We start from the raw sequence: 15,269 nt of genomic DNA, 5'->3' as shown, positions 1-15,269 counted from the left end.
CGGCAAGCATTAATTCAAGTCACAGAAGCCATCGCTCAACAATTTGTTACACAAATATCTTATAACCTTCCATTGGTTTTGGTTATATTACACACCCCTCATACACCCACGGGACTATTCTGGCAGCGGGATCCACATTTTAAAAATAAGGGTTGCCCCTTGCTCTGGGTTCATTTGCCCGCCACATCCTCTAAAGTTATTGCTGTCTATCCTGCTCAGGTAGCTTCTATCATTATTAAAGGTCGCTTGCTTTCTCGACAACATTTTGGCAAAGACCCTGATAACATTCTGATTCCATACACTAAGGATCAAACCCAATTTTTGCTACAGACGAGGGATGAATGGGGTATTGCTCTATCAGGCTTTTTGGGAATAATCGATAACCACCTTCCCAATGACCCCCTTTTGCATTTTGCTCAGTTACATCCATTTATTTTTCCTCGGGTTACTCGGAAGGCTCCTATTCCACAAGCCCTTACTGTTTTTACAGATGGCTCCAGCAATGGCCGTGCAGCCTTTGTTGTTGATAATCAGCCTACCACCTTTGACACTGCTTATCCATCAGCACAGCTTGTAGAATTGTTTGCTATAACACAAATCTTTATGACATTTTTTGATAAACCTATTAATATTTATACAGACAGTGCTTACATTGCCCATTCTGTGCCCCTATTGGAGATTTCACCCGCCATTAAGGCTTCCTCCAATGCAGCCTTTTTGTTTAACCAGCTTCAACAACTAATTCAGGCTAGAAAACATCCATTTTTCTTAGGACACATTAGAGCACATTCTGATCTTCCCGGTCCCCTATCACGGGGTAATGCTCAGGCTGATGCAGCCACTCGGTCCCTTTTCCCAGTTCTTATTGGATCCATCCAAGAGGCCACAGATTTACACAAACTTCACCACTTAAATTCTCAGAGCCTTCGGTTACTCTGTAAAATTACCAGGCAACAAGCAAGGGAAATTGTAAAAGCGTGTCCTGCTTGCGTTGTCTCCCTTCCTATTCAACATCTGGGTGTTAACCCTCGAGGATTACTGCCCAATCAGATTTGGCAGATGGATGTTACTCACTTTCCTGAATTTGGGAAAACAAAGTACATACATGTTTCCATAGATACCTTTAGTGGCTTTATTTTTGCATCACCGCATTGTGGAGAAGCTACCAAGGATGTCATTTCTCATCTTGTCTCAGCCTTTTCCATAATGGGAAAGCCAGCACATATTAAGACAGATAATGGCCCTGCATATACCAGTACCAAGTTCAAACAGTTTTGTGCCACTCTTCAAATCTCTCATACTACTGGAATTCCATATAACCCTCAAGGTCAAGGCATTGTGGAACATGCACACCTCACCTTAAAAACCTGGCTTACCCGCCTTAAGGCCTCTTCCCTTGCATTTACCACTCCCAGGGATCGCCTTAATCATGCATTATTTGCTCTTAACTTTCTTACCCTAGACAATGAAGGACATTCGACCGCAGACAGACATTGGCATCCCTCTTCTAATTCTGCTCGCTCATCTGTTATGTGGCGCGATCCTTTAACAAATAAATGGAAAGGCCCAGATCCCGTCCTCATTTGGGGACGAGGCTCAGCTTGTATTTTAGATCAAGAACAAGCAGCCCCAAGATGGTTACCAGAACGCCTGGTCAAACAGGTCAATGATTTACCACAACCCAGGGACGGAAACCTTCCCCCTGAGGATGAATCTTCCTCTCTTATAGATGCAGCCGACAATCTATGCGAAAAATCCCCTGAATGACAGACCCTGTGACTGCACACCATTGCTTCTCTGGATAATGGCTGCCTGTTCACTGCTCTCCCACAGCCATGCGGGACTTGAGGACCCTGCTAAGGTCCCCTCCTTTGCTTGCTGCTTATTGTATCTATAGGTCCTTTGATATTCAACAAGATCATGGCTTTTCTTAAAGCTCAAATTGAGGCTATTCAGGCGAAACCTATTCAGGTTCATTACCATCGACTGGAGATGATGGATCGTGATGGTGATCTTAAAAGACCATCACCCCTGTGAGCTGAACTGGACAGCCAATGACGGGTAAGATTCGTAAGAGCTCATACCAACCTAAGACAGGAAATGAGGGCTAGAGCCTCATTATCCAATGACGGGTAAGGATGTTGCTCTATCACGGACAACCTAAGACAGGCGCAGTTCCCGAGGGATTGTCACTCCAGCCCTATACCTGTTCAGGCAAGCTGTGCCCCCGTCTCGCCACATAACCTCTATCACCCCCTTAAAATATGGCTATCGAAAAAATGGTCAATAATTTTATATAAGAAAGGGGGAAATGTCAGGGACCAAGAAGTTCTCATTCTGAGAACATTCTGACCTTTACAATAAGCAGCAGCGCCCCTCCCCCCTCCTGGCTGATAATTCTGACAGTATGGCACCTATGGTGCCGTCCCTGCTTCTCTTCTGGGACTTCACCTTCCCGCCATTGCGAACCTCACCTTCCCGCCGGCGCGAACTTGCAGCCTATCAGGAGCCCAATAGAAGAACACAGCCAACCAGGCTGCACCTCATCATACCCCTCATTCCCTGAGCATATAAATACCCCTGTGTGAACAATAAAAATTTGCAGCTTGATCAGAATTCCTGTCTTGCTGCCTCTCCCTGCGTCTCTTGTCCCTTCATTCCTTCTCTCTTAGGTTTGCTGTTCCGCGTTGATGTCCTGCGGGTCGGGACACTTTTCTTGTATACTTGTCTTCATATCAAGAAGGGCAGATTGACCATTGGCGACCAGAAACCACTCACATGCTTGGATTTCTTCACTTTTTATAAGGTGAAAGGCAACAAGTTTCTCTTCTTCATCCAAGACTTTATTCCTATGTTCATAATTGTGATATTGTTACAATAAAAATGGTAAGGCACCTTGTATTTCGCAGAACACATGCTTTTCCCCCAAGTACAAATGAGATACAAAGAATTCCACTGACTGGGTAACAATGAGTGCCATATCATTAGTGCTGAGTTACCTCATTACTCGGTTTTAATTAGCCATCTAATTACTTTCAGCTGCTACTAATGAGCTTCAACTGTGGCAAGAAACACATCCTTAAGTAAATATACTGAAAACTACTTTTCAGGTCAGTGGGGAAGGTATGTTAGCAGGTTTATTGGCAATAAAAATCACAGGGACATTTTTTCCTGTGGATACAGTTAATCATATTGAACTTCCATCACACTGATCATCCTCATTCTGCATTTAACTCTAGTTTTTCCATGAGTTTTCTCTATTCAGGGCTGAGATATATCCAATCTGTAGCTTAAATGTAGTCTCACTTTAATTTCATGCAGCTCACAAAAATCTGGAGAAGTTTCAGCTGCAAGAACAATTTTTCTGCAAATCAAAACTACACTGAGAGTTCACCTCACACCAGTCATAGTTGCAGTCATCTAGAATACAGATAATAATACTTTTACAATGTTGGTGGGATTGTGAATTAATACAACCACTATGGATATCAATATGGAGGTTCCTCAAAAGACTAGGCATGGAATCACCATATGAGCCAGCTATACCACTCCTTGGAATTTATCCTGAAGAATTAAAGTCATCATACTATATGGATATATGCATGTCCTTGTTTATAGCAACAGCCAAACTATGGAACCAACGCAGGTGACTGTCAATAGATAAATAGATAAAGAAAATGTGGTATACACAGTGAAGTTTTATTCAGCCATAAAGAAAAATGAAATTATGTCATTTGCAGGAAAATGAATAGAACTTGAGACCATTATGATAAATGAAATAAGCTAAATCCAGAACAGAAGGTCAAGGGTCATATGTTTTCTCTCATATGTAGAAGCTGGAAAGGAAAAAGGAAAAGAAAGTTGGGGAGGATCTCATGAAAATCAAAGAGGTCAATAGAGTATAGTAAAGGGACCAGGGTTTGGGAAGAGGGGAGGAGGAGGAAAGTTCCGGGGAGTGATATTGGTCAAATTATATTGTTATAATCAGTGTGCTTGTTTTCTGGAGAGGTGGTTGTAAAATACTTCTCAGAACACTGCAGATTTCATATAAAACATGTCCTCGAGGGATAGTATGGATTCAGATACTTAGAGATAGGAGAATTTGTTAATCAGCTTTTTGTTGCTGTGACTAAATACCAGACAAGAACAACTTAGAAGAGGAAAGATTTGTTTCAGTTCACAATTTTAGAGGTTTCACTCCATGTTTGGCTGATTCCATTGTTTTGGCTGTAGGAAGAAGGTAGAAACATATAAAAACTTTATGCGAGGTAGGATATGGTTAATTTCTCTGAGGCAGAACATCATGGAAGAAGAGTGTAGTGGAGGTAAGATGCCCAGTTTATGACAGTCAAACAGGGTGGGTGAAGGGGGACAGGATGAGATACACACTTTAAGGGCACACCTCTAGTGATCTACTTCCTTCAATTAGGCCTCACCTCCTATAGTTTCCACACCTCTCAATAATCCATTAATTCAGTGATTTAATCCACAGATGAGGCTGAGCCCTCGTGATCCAATCATTTCATAAAACCCCATGAGTCTTTGGGGGACAACCCATAACCACATCATAGCAAGGACTCTAGGTAGTTACCACAGAAAAAGCAAAAGTCCAAAGGAAGGAATAGCATCCATGTACAAAGTGTTGTGTGTGTGCATGTATGTGTGTATGTGTGTGTGTGTGTGCATGCATGCATACATGCATGTTGGTGGCAATTGGGGGGAGGAATAATGGACTTAGTCTAGCAGAGTCTTTAGGCTAAGAGGTTTAGATAATATTCTACTGGCAATGGAACACCACTGATATTATTTGCTGATTTGTACAAATATTCTGCTATGGTCATTTCAGTCAATATGATGTGACCAAATTTAGAATTGGGAAGAGATGAGTAGGAGCCAACATTAGAAAATATTTCTATTATCAGACACACTTAAACAATTGCAAGAGCATAAATAAGAGTAAAATACACTAATCAAGGAATAATGAGTCTTGAATATTTATTTAATTTTAAGTTGATTTAATTTAATTATTAATAACAACTGGGTTTAACAACTCTCTCCTCTTAATAGCAACAATTGGGTCTTGTGAGCTAACACAGCTGGCTATAGATTGTACTACGTGGGGCCTACTCTACTTCCCTAGCCCACAGATATATCCCTCTTTGTGTACTTACCACCTATACAACTGCTTTTTAAAATTCATTCAAAAAAATACAAATTTAATGCCTACTACATGCCAGGAGCCCCTTCAGAGATTCAGCCAAAGTGCACATAACAAAAGCACAATTTCATATGGAATCAGTTCCATGAAGAAATCAGAAGGCAAGAGGGTGGAGAATGGTACCATCTATAGGGGCGAGGGAGACTAACAGATAAGCAGACACAGGGACGTAAGGCAACGGAATAGGGCTTGGTTTCAGATACTAGACTCCTTGAGGAGGACATGCAATAGACAACTTCTATGTAGATACTGGAGATCAGGGTGGAGTCAGGGCTGAGGATACAGCTGTGGAGTCAGGGCTGAGGATACAGCTATGGTGTCTGTGCATAACCATAGTATTTAAAGTCATAAGAAGCAACTAAATCATATGCAAAAGGAGTAAAAATGGATAACAGAGGAAAGAGTTCTGAGATACTCCAACACACAAAAACCAGGCAAAGATTGACCATATCCTACCTTCCACAATGTTTTCATGTTTCTGTCTTCTTCCTATAGCCAAACAATGAACTCCTTGAAGACAGGGGTTGTGCATCCCCAGTATCTGACACATAATAGTGACTCATCATGATAAGTCTTTCGGGCATTTATTGGGCCCAAGGATAGCAGGAGAGTGTCCATAACTCTTTATATAAAATGGAAAAGGAACTGAGAACATCATTGTCTTTGTTCTATACAAAGTAGCTCCAAGCATTTGAATGACATCCTTGGCAGCATTGCTTCTAAGTGTCCATTTGCATTTTGAATTAAGTATTTCAAATTTCAAATGAATTTATTCATTCTTTGTGTTAGTCAATTTTTCATTACTATAATGAAATACCTGAGGCAATTAATTTACAAAGGGAAAAATTATTTTGGTGAATAGTTTTGGAGATTTCAGTCTAAGATCAAGTAGCCCCATTCCTTTGGGCCTCTGATGAGGTAATACATCATGATAAGAGTATGTGGTAGAGTAAAATTGCTCATCTCAATGTGACAGGAAGCAAAGGAAAGGAAAAGAAAGAGACTGGGATCTCAAGGGCATGCCCTCAAGGACCTAAGGACCCTACCCTCTAGGCCCCACCTGCTAAAGATTCCACCACCTCCCAATAGTGCCATTTTGGGGATGGACCAAATCTTTAACACGTGGCCAGAGCACATAACCCACATCCAAACCATAGTATTGCTTCACAGGAAAGAGGACATTCCTAGCTGGAAGCCATAATTTGAAATTTTCTGTACATAAAACTGGTCTGAGTGAACGTTTTTCCCCACATCCTCACCAACTTTTATTGTTACTTGTATTCTTGATGATTGCCATTCTGACTGGAATAAGATGGAATATCAGTGTAGTTTTAATTTGCATTTCTCTAATTGCTAGAGATGTTGAACATTTTTTCATATATTTGTTGACCATTTTATTTCTTTTTATGCGAAGTGCCTGTTCAGTTCCTTTGCCTGTTTATTTATTGGGTTACTTGTTTCTTGGTGTTAAATGTTTTGAGTTCTTTATATATTCTAGAGATTAATGTTCTATCTGAGCTGTGTGTGGTAAAGATTTTATCCCATGCTGTAAATTCTATGTTCATGTTCTTGATTGTTTCCTTTGCTGTGAAGAAGCTTTTCAGTTTGATTCCATCCAATTTATTGGTTCTTGATTTTACTTCTTGCACTTTAGGAGTCTTGTTGACAAAGTCAATTCCATTATTGCAAATGCTGGTGAATGGATGGAACTGTAGACTATCATGCTAAGTGAAATAAGCCAGTCCCAAAAAAACCAAAGGCCAAATGTTCTCTCTGACATGAGGATACTAACACACAATGGGGACTGGGAAGAGGGAAGAATAGAAGTTCATGGGTTAGACAAAGGGAAATGAAGAATGGAAAGGAGGGAGGATGGGAACAGGAAAGACAGTAGAATGAATCAGACATAATTTCCTATGTTTATATATGAGTACATGACCAGTGATACTCATATTATGTATGACCACAAGAATGGGATCCTAATTAGAATAAGTTATACTTCATGTATGTATAATATGTTAAAATACATTACTGTCATGGATATCTAAAAAGAACAAGCAAACAAAAAATACTGGTCTGACCATTTTAAGAAAAAACTGCTTGGTACATTTAATTGTTCTACTTTGCTTTGTTTTTAAGTCAGCCAGTTGGTCTCTCAATCTACAAGTCACTTCTTCAGACAAGCATCTCAATCTACGTGCCATGCAGGCACCAAGAGGGTGGGAAGGGGACAGAAGTGCTCTCAGAGGAGAGCTGTTAGATGGAGAGAAAGTGAGCTTGTGAAGGAGTAGAGTTCCCTGTGAGGTCCAGCAGTGCTTTGGTTGAGCAGGGGCACAGGAACCTGGGGAGATAGAAATGTTCAATAGGGAAAAGAGAGAGACTATAGAGAGGGGCAACTTCAGGAGAAAGCGGAGATATTGGCCAAGACGGAGGAGCTGAAATAGAATGGAGTTGAGAGGTACGAAACTAAGGAAGTCAAGTATCAAGTTGAAAAGATGGAGAAATGCTGTCCTATCTGTTCTAGGGAGTCCCTCCAAGGGAACAGACTTGAAGCTCCGTCAATGTGGTAACTCCATCCATTGACATAAGGCCTTAAATCAGTCAATGATGCTCAGATGGATAATCTGAGTGCCCTAGTTCATTTAGACTGGTATAACCAAATCCCCTAAACTAGATGACTTATAAACAACAGAAATTTATCACAGACTTGAGGCTGTGAAGTCAAAGCTTATAGTACCAGAAGATTTAGTGTTTTTTTTTTTATCTTTATTTTTTTTATTGTAAACAAATGGGATACATGTCGTTTCTCTGTTTGTACATGGCGTAAAGGCATACCATTTGTGTAATCATAAATTTACATAGGGTAATGTTGTTTGATTCATTCTGTTATTTTTTCCCTTGAAGATTTAGTTTTTGATGAGAACTTGCATCCTCCTAGAAAGCACCTTCTGTGTGTATATAGTATGAGGGACTAGTGAGTTCTCCAGGATCTCTTTATAAGAATAGGAATCCCAATTTAATCTTGGGTGACCTAATCATTTCAAAAGGCACCAACTCTTAATATTTTTACCTCAGAGGTTAGGATTTTAACATGTATGTTTTAGGGAACACATTCAGACCACTGAACCCACCAAAGTGGTGCCTTGGCAGTAGCTGTCTTTTTGTCCAAGGCTGAGGGTGAGTCTCCAGAAGATAAATAGTGCTGGGGGAATTTCGATGAGATGACTCAAAACTATGAAGAATTCATGTTCAAATGCAAGTGTAACATGCCTCCATCACATGGTAACAATTTCAGGGTCACTAGAAGTCATATTGTCTTAGGGTCTGAGGGCTCTGACAAAACTTATCTCAGTTTTTGAGTGATACAGACAATCCCTAACTTTTGATGTTTGACTTAACGTTTGTTTAACTTTATGATGATATGAAGTGTATCCATTGTGTTTTTACCCTAAGTACGGTATTCAATGAATTACATGCAATTTCAACACTATGTTATGAAATAAACTTTGTGTTAGATGATGTTTTAGGCTAAAGTAAGATACGCTAGGCTAAGCTATGGTGGTTGGTAGGCTAGGAATATTAAATGCATTTTCAATCTTTGATGTTTTCAGCTTACCATGAGTTTATTATGATGTAACCCCATCATAAATTGAAGAGCATCTGTAATTGAAATAATTTGAGGGTGAAGAGAGGACAAATATGAAAAGAACATAATTTGCTGGATATTCATGGTTCACTCAGAGGATATAATCCTTTGTATATACAACCACTGACTGAAAAGGTCCATGTGTTCTAATATTCAATCTCCTCTCCCCAAACCTACATATGGTAAAGGGTATGAAGGACTGTACTGGGTTCTGGGAGAGAAGATAAAAAGATCCTTTTAAAAATCCATTATCTTTTCTCATATAATTTACTCTCCCAACAATATAACTATTATTCTGATACTTCAATAATTATTAATTTTCCCAGTTCCTGAACTTCATATAAATGGAATCTTTGTCATATTATGTGTATTCTTTTTTTAAATAGTTAAAAATTTTTTTTTATTTTTACAGACTGCATTTTGATTCATTGTACACAAATGGGGTACATCATTTTGTTTCTATGGTTGTACACAATGTAGATTCATACCATTTGTGTAATCATACGTGTACATAGGGTAATGATGTCTGTCTCATCCCACCATTTTTCATACTCCACCTAGTATGTATTCTTTTGTGTTAGGTTTGTTCTATTCAACATAATATTTGTGAGATTTGTTCAAGTTGCTGGGTATAGTAATTCTTTCTTTTGTCATCACTGTATAGTATCTTTGGATGAATATGCCCAATTTCCCCCTACCTGATTGTGAATACTTGGATTTTTTTCCATTTTGGGGAAATTATGAATAAGGTTATTATCAACATCCTTGAATGTGTCTTTTGATGGACAGATGTACTCATTTTTCTTTCTTGGATATTAGTTATTAGTAAATGCTACCCAAGTTTTTACTAAAGTGATTTATACATTTATGCTTATTCAAAGCAGAAGTTCTGGTTGCACTTATCCTTGATAATACTTTAAATTCTCAGTATTGTTGGTTTTTGTTGTGGTGGTGGATGAGATGTGTAGTTGCACCTCACTGTCTTTTAATTTACATTTTTCTGAAAAGTCACGAGGTGGAACTTCTCATATGTATGATGGCCACTGAATGTTATCTTTTGTGACAGATTTGTTTAAATCTTCACAAACTCCCTAATATAATCATTACAAATACTGTCTTCTAGTACATAGCTAACTTTTCATTTTCTTAATGGTAATTTTTAAGGAACAGTGTTCTTAAATTTAATGAAATTTTGTTGATAAATCTTTTCTTGTATGGTAAGTTTTGTGTATCATTCCAAAAGCTTTTTTTTTTTTTTTTTTTTTTTTTTTTTTTAAAGATGTCTCGCTATGTTTCCCAGACAGGGCTTGAACTCCTGGGCTCAAGTAATTCTACTGCCTCAGTCTCCCAAAATATCAGGTACATGCTTCCATGCCTGGATTTTTCACAAACCTTTAAAAACCTTGATGTCATTATGATATTTTCTTCCAAAACTTTTATTGTTTGACCTTTAGCATTTAGGATGATGATCTATATGTGTGAAGTTGATTTTGTGTACAATGTCGAGAATTGAAGAAGATTTTTTTAAAATATGTAATTGCTCCAGTAACATTTATTTGAAAGACTATCTTTTTCCCTAAATTGAAATAGATTTATTTTTACATAAATTAAGTGACTATGTAAGTATAGATATGTTTCCGTCGGCTGTGTTCTGTTCCACTGTTCTGTTTTTCTATGCTTGCACCAATACGAACTTCTAATAGTGAGTTTTAAACTTGGCAGTTAAGACCTTTAACTTTATTCACATTTTTTTCCTTCAAATTATTCTTGGAAATTCTAGATTTCCATAATTATTTTAAAGTCAGCTTTTAAATCTCCCAATTAATAATTTGAGATTGTATTGAATCTGTAGCTCAATTTGCAAGTAATTGACATTTTAACAATATTGAAATTTCTAACCCATGGACATAATATATGAAGATATCACTCAATATTATTTAACAGGTTTTAATACAGAGGTATTGTACAGTTTATGTCAGTTTATTAATATTTTTGGGGTTTTGGATGCTATTCTAAGTGACATTTTTTGCTTCATTTTGTGTTTATTACAAGTATATAGAACAACTTTTTAAATACTGTCCTTCTCTTTGATGGCCTTGATAAAATCACCCTATCATTATAATAATCTCTGAAAAATAAAAGTTTTGCTTCTTCCTATATTTGCACCTTGTATTTATTTTCCTTGCCTTATTGCACTGGCGACAAACCCCACGTCAATACTGTATAGATAAACCTTTTTTTCCCCCCAATTATCATTTTGAATGTGCCCTAGGGGCTTCTGAGAGACAGGAGTATTTAAGAAGAACAAATGACTTCCTTTGATGAGAATGTGAAGCTGTGTCAGCATCAAAAAGGACTCGAGGTGGTTTGGGAATAGTCTGATCTCATGGAACCTCAATAATGACTGGCGAAAGGGCAAGGAAAGAGCTGCAGAGATTGTTTAGAAAGCCTGTGTCTGTTCTGAAGCAAGGTTGGTACTTTTAGGCTTCTTAGAAGTTACAAAGTGTGGAGAGATGTGAAACTCTTCAAGGAAGAAATGGACCTGAAGAGGGAAAGGGGGCTGGAGGGAGAGCTCAGAGCTCGAGGGCATGCCTAGCACACACAGGCTCCTGGGCTCCATCCCCAGCACCACGAAAAAGGAGAGAGGATAGGACCTGCACAGAGTGTAAGAGGAAATTGAGAAGAGAACTTCATAAAAAAGTAAAACATTCAAACAACATCTGCCAAAGAAAAAGTTGATCAGTCAACTTCACAAGATGCCCATGGAAGGCCACACCATCACATCACACCTCACACTTCACGCACAAGGTTTCACACACACACACACACACACACACACACGTCTCAGCAAGAGTGAGCAAGAGTGCGTGACAGTGGATTTTAAATGCTCCTCAGCTCAAAGAACAAGTCAAATCAGAGGTGGGCATTTTTGAGATAACATGCAGTGTATGTGCATTGAGAAAATGCATCTGTGACAAAGGCCCACCTCCAGGAGAATCAGATCCTGCTGTGTTGGAACTGCATGTAACAGGAATGATGGTTTTCTGTAATGAGCACTTTTCCTTCCCATTAGGAAGGAAGAACCTAATGGAGGGGCTGCTCTGAGCCTCCTCAGTTGCTCCATCTCCTAATTAAATGTGTGCCTGACCTGTCAGCCAAAGCGACACTTGCCACCCTTGAGGGACATTTACTGAGTTGTCCCTTAATTATAGTGACCATATATGTCCAGGTATATTGAAGCACTGTTGAGGAGAGTGACACAAATGCCAATTGCTTCTATCTTTAATCTGCTGAGACTCTTGAAGTATTGAAATTTGATACACTGTTAAAACTTCCAGGCAAAGTTCTTTAAATTGTAAAACAAACAAGTGTGCTTAATTTTAATGTTATTTTATTTAACCCAATATGTACTAAATATTATCATTTTAACATGTAAGGAATATGAGATATTTTACATTCCTTTTTCTCAGATTGTCCTGAAAATGCAATATTTTACACTTTCAGCATATCTTAGTTCACATCATCTCATTTCAATTTCTCAATAGCCACATGTGTCTGGTTGCTACTGATGAGGCTCAGAACTCACTAAACCCAAATATGGCACCTGGGTACTCAGTTTTTGAAGGTGAAGGAAACGAGGAAACCACAGAAGCAGGAAGGTCTCTCTGCTCTTCTCTCACCTGTAGGCCAGGTTTAGGCCACAGATACAGATTCTCTTGACCCCTTCTCTCCTTAAGTGGGTCATAAAGCCTAGCTAAGCTTCTCCTTAGAATAGGTCCTGAGACCATCATCCAGGGTGTCTTCTCTGTGCTGGGGAAGGACTGTCCTCTCCTCTGGAGGGAGCGACACAAAGTCTGAACACTCTTTGCTGAGCTCCTGTTTGTTACCATTAGATCATATTCTTCTACCCACTTGCGTTTCTCCACAGCTATCTAGTTTTTCATCAGACTTAGTATAACATACACACAGATTTCCCCCTTCCTTTGGGCCTAATTTCCTTACAAAGACTACTGTGCTACATTAACTATAAAACACGTTCGTGTGCTTTTCTCCTGTTCATCTGTCTTTCTCCATTTTATTCTAAGGCCCAGCCAAGGCCCCTAAGAGGGTGGAGGAAAACCTTCCCCCTTAGCCTCTCACACCGAGCAGTGTAGAGGTTCTAGACTCGATTTGATGCAGGATAAACATTTTCAGCAAGAATACTCAGAGATGATGTTGCACACTTTATCCATCGGGGGCTGAGGATGTCATGGTGTCTTACCATCAGTGATCTAAATTTTAGCACTTGGTTAAGGGAGTGATCATCATATTCCTTCACCACAAAGGTATGTTTTCACTTTTACACTAGTGAAAAGCCTGTGGACTGATACTTTGGCACCAGGCTTCCTTTTCCTTAACCACTCTCATGGAATAATTTTAACCACCATAAATGATGTTTGCCTGAATCAGTTATTGTAATGGAGCCTGGAAAATAATGATTCTCTAATTCCATTCTTCTTTTTACATTCTTTTGTTACAAACTTCGTCTTATCACTTGTTTGAGGATCACTATGGCTTTTGGATTTTCTATTTACTTGATGTGTTAGAATTAATCAGTCGTTCTTGTTTTTTGCTTTCTGTGTTTTGGCAGCTGGGGATCAAACCCCAGGGCTTACACATGCTAGTCAAGCTTTCTGCCATTGAGCTACATCCTCAGACCCCAGCAAGATTGTTTTTGCTATTTAAACTATTGCAAATTTTGGCCACTTTGAGTTCATTTCTATAGAGCAGTTGATATTTCTTCTTCTTTATACACCGTCTGAAAAAATAGGACTGTGATTTATTTTAAAGTGAATATCAACTACATTTTAAAATAGGAATATTTCATGTTCTCTAATATGTGGCTATGTTACTGTGGTTTTTAAGTGTTCATTTTTTTATATTAACATTGGCAAAGATTTTTTTTTGCCAGAAGATATATGTCTATTCTGACTTCTTCTGTCTAAATAACAGGATTGTTTTTTATTTTACAAAAATAACAACTGGTGCTGAGGCAGCAGTAGTAGACTTCTACTGCCTATCTTCTTCTGTCAGCAGATCTGTGTCTCCTAGTAAGAGTTCCATCAACTGTTGAAATAAAGATTATAATCTGTCAGTCAAAAACTGACTCATGGTATTTTTGTTTCTTATATGTTTCTTATGGGCAAATTTTTACCCTTTGCACAAATGCATACCTTCCCTCACATGAATAAATGAGAAAAATTATTTTGCTTTGTTGGAAAGAAAAAAGGCAGGATGAATAAAAATTCTCATTTTCCTTTTACAAAATAAACCAAGCTAGTTACAAAATTCATTCAATATCTGGATCATCTTTTACTTCCCAAGAGCCACTGGACAAGCATGTCTGGGAAGCTGCATTGCACTCCACACCTCTATCACATGTTTTCCCTGCCCAGTAAAGCCCTGTGAGTATGGTTAAGCCTTGGTGGGTTTGTCTTTCCTGTGGGCTGGTGCTTGCCTGTACCAGGTTGCATGGCAAAGTAATCCAGGTCAGTAGTGACACACAAGACAGTTCCAAGGCCCTCTCCTGACCTCATAGCCACTTGCTTGTGTGACCACACTGTGTACAATAGGAGCTTGGGTTTCTTTTGTAGCATCAATTCACATCATCCAAGAATTCTGAAATTTGGCCAAGTTTGGTGCTTTCTTCAATCAAGATGTAAGGAGGTATATGCTCTCATTCAGGAAAAAGTAATCTAATCATCCCCACAGTTTGCTACTGCTGGTGTTACATACAACTGCAGCTTTCTTTCCCAGTCTATTTAAAACAAAGAAAGTTGAAATTTCCCAACACTGTTATCCAGTTAAAATATAAATGCAAGTCACACATATAACTGATCAATTTTCTAGTAAACATATTTAAACAAGTAAGAAGAAACAGGTGAAATTAAGTATGATAAATTTTCATTAACAAAATATGCCAAAATATATTTTAAATATATAATCAATAGTGAAAATTTGTTAATAGGATAAACTATGTTCTTTTTAAAATATTGTATTGTTGAAACCTGGTGCACATTTTACCCTCATAGCACATCTCACTTCAGACCAGCCCTTTCTGTATGCTTGCTGGCCCCAGTGGCTAGGGCTACTGCATTGAATAGCACAAGTCTAGACAATGGGTAAAAGTATTAATCATGTTTTCCTCTGTAAAAGAGGCACGTGTATGTTCTTCACTTGCTCCATCTAATGATAGTTCACCAGATGCAACTTTTTATTGGATTTCACTAACAAGTGGTGAGTAGTGTCAGAACCAGAGGGAAGTAGAACTTGCTAACGTGTGAGGAATCTTGCCGTCTTAACCACATTTTCAGTAAGTAAGTACCTTTCTTTAAAATGCAGATACGGTTCAGGTCAATAGAAAGC

This window comes from Sciurus carolinensis, chromosome 11, assembly GCF_902686445.1.
Source record: "Sciurus carolinensis chromosome 11, mSciCar1.2, whole genome shotgun sequence".
Taxonomy (NCBI): domain Eukaryota; kingdom Metazoa; phylum Chordata; class Mammalia; order Rodentia; family Sciuridae; genus Sciurus; species Sciurus carolinensis.
The sequence above is the reverse complement of the archived record's forward strand: the minus strand, read 5'-3'. Positions refer to the sequence as shown.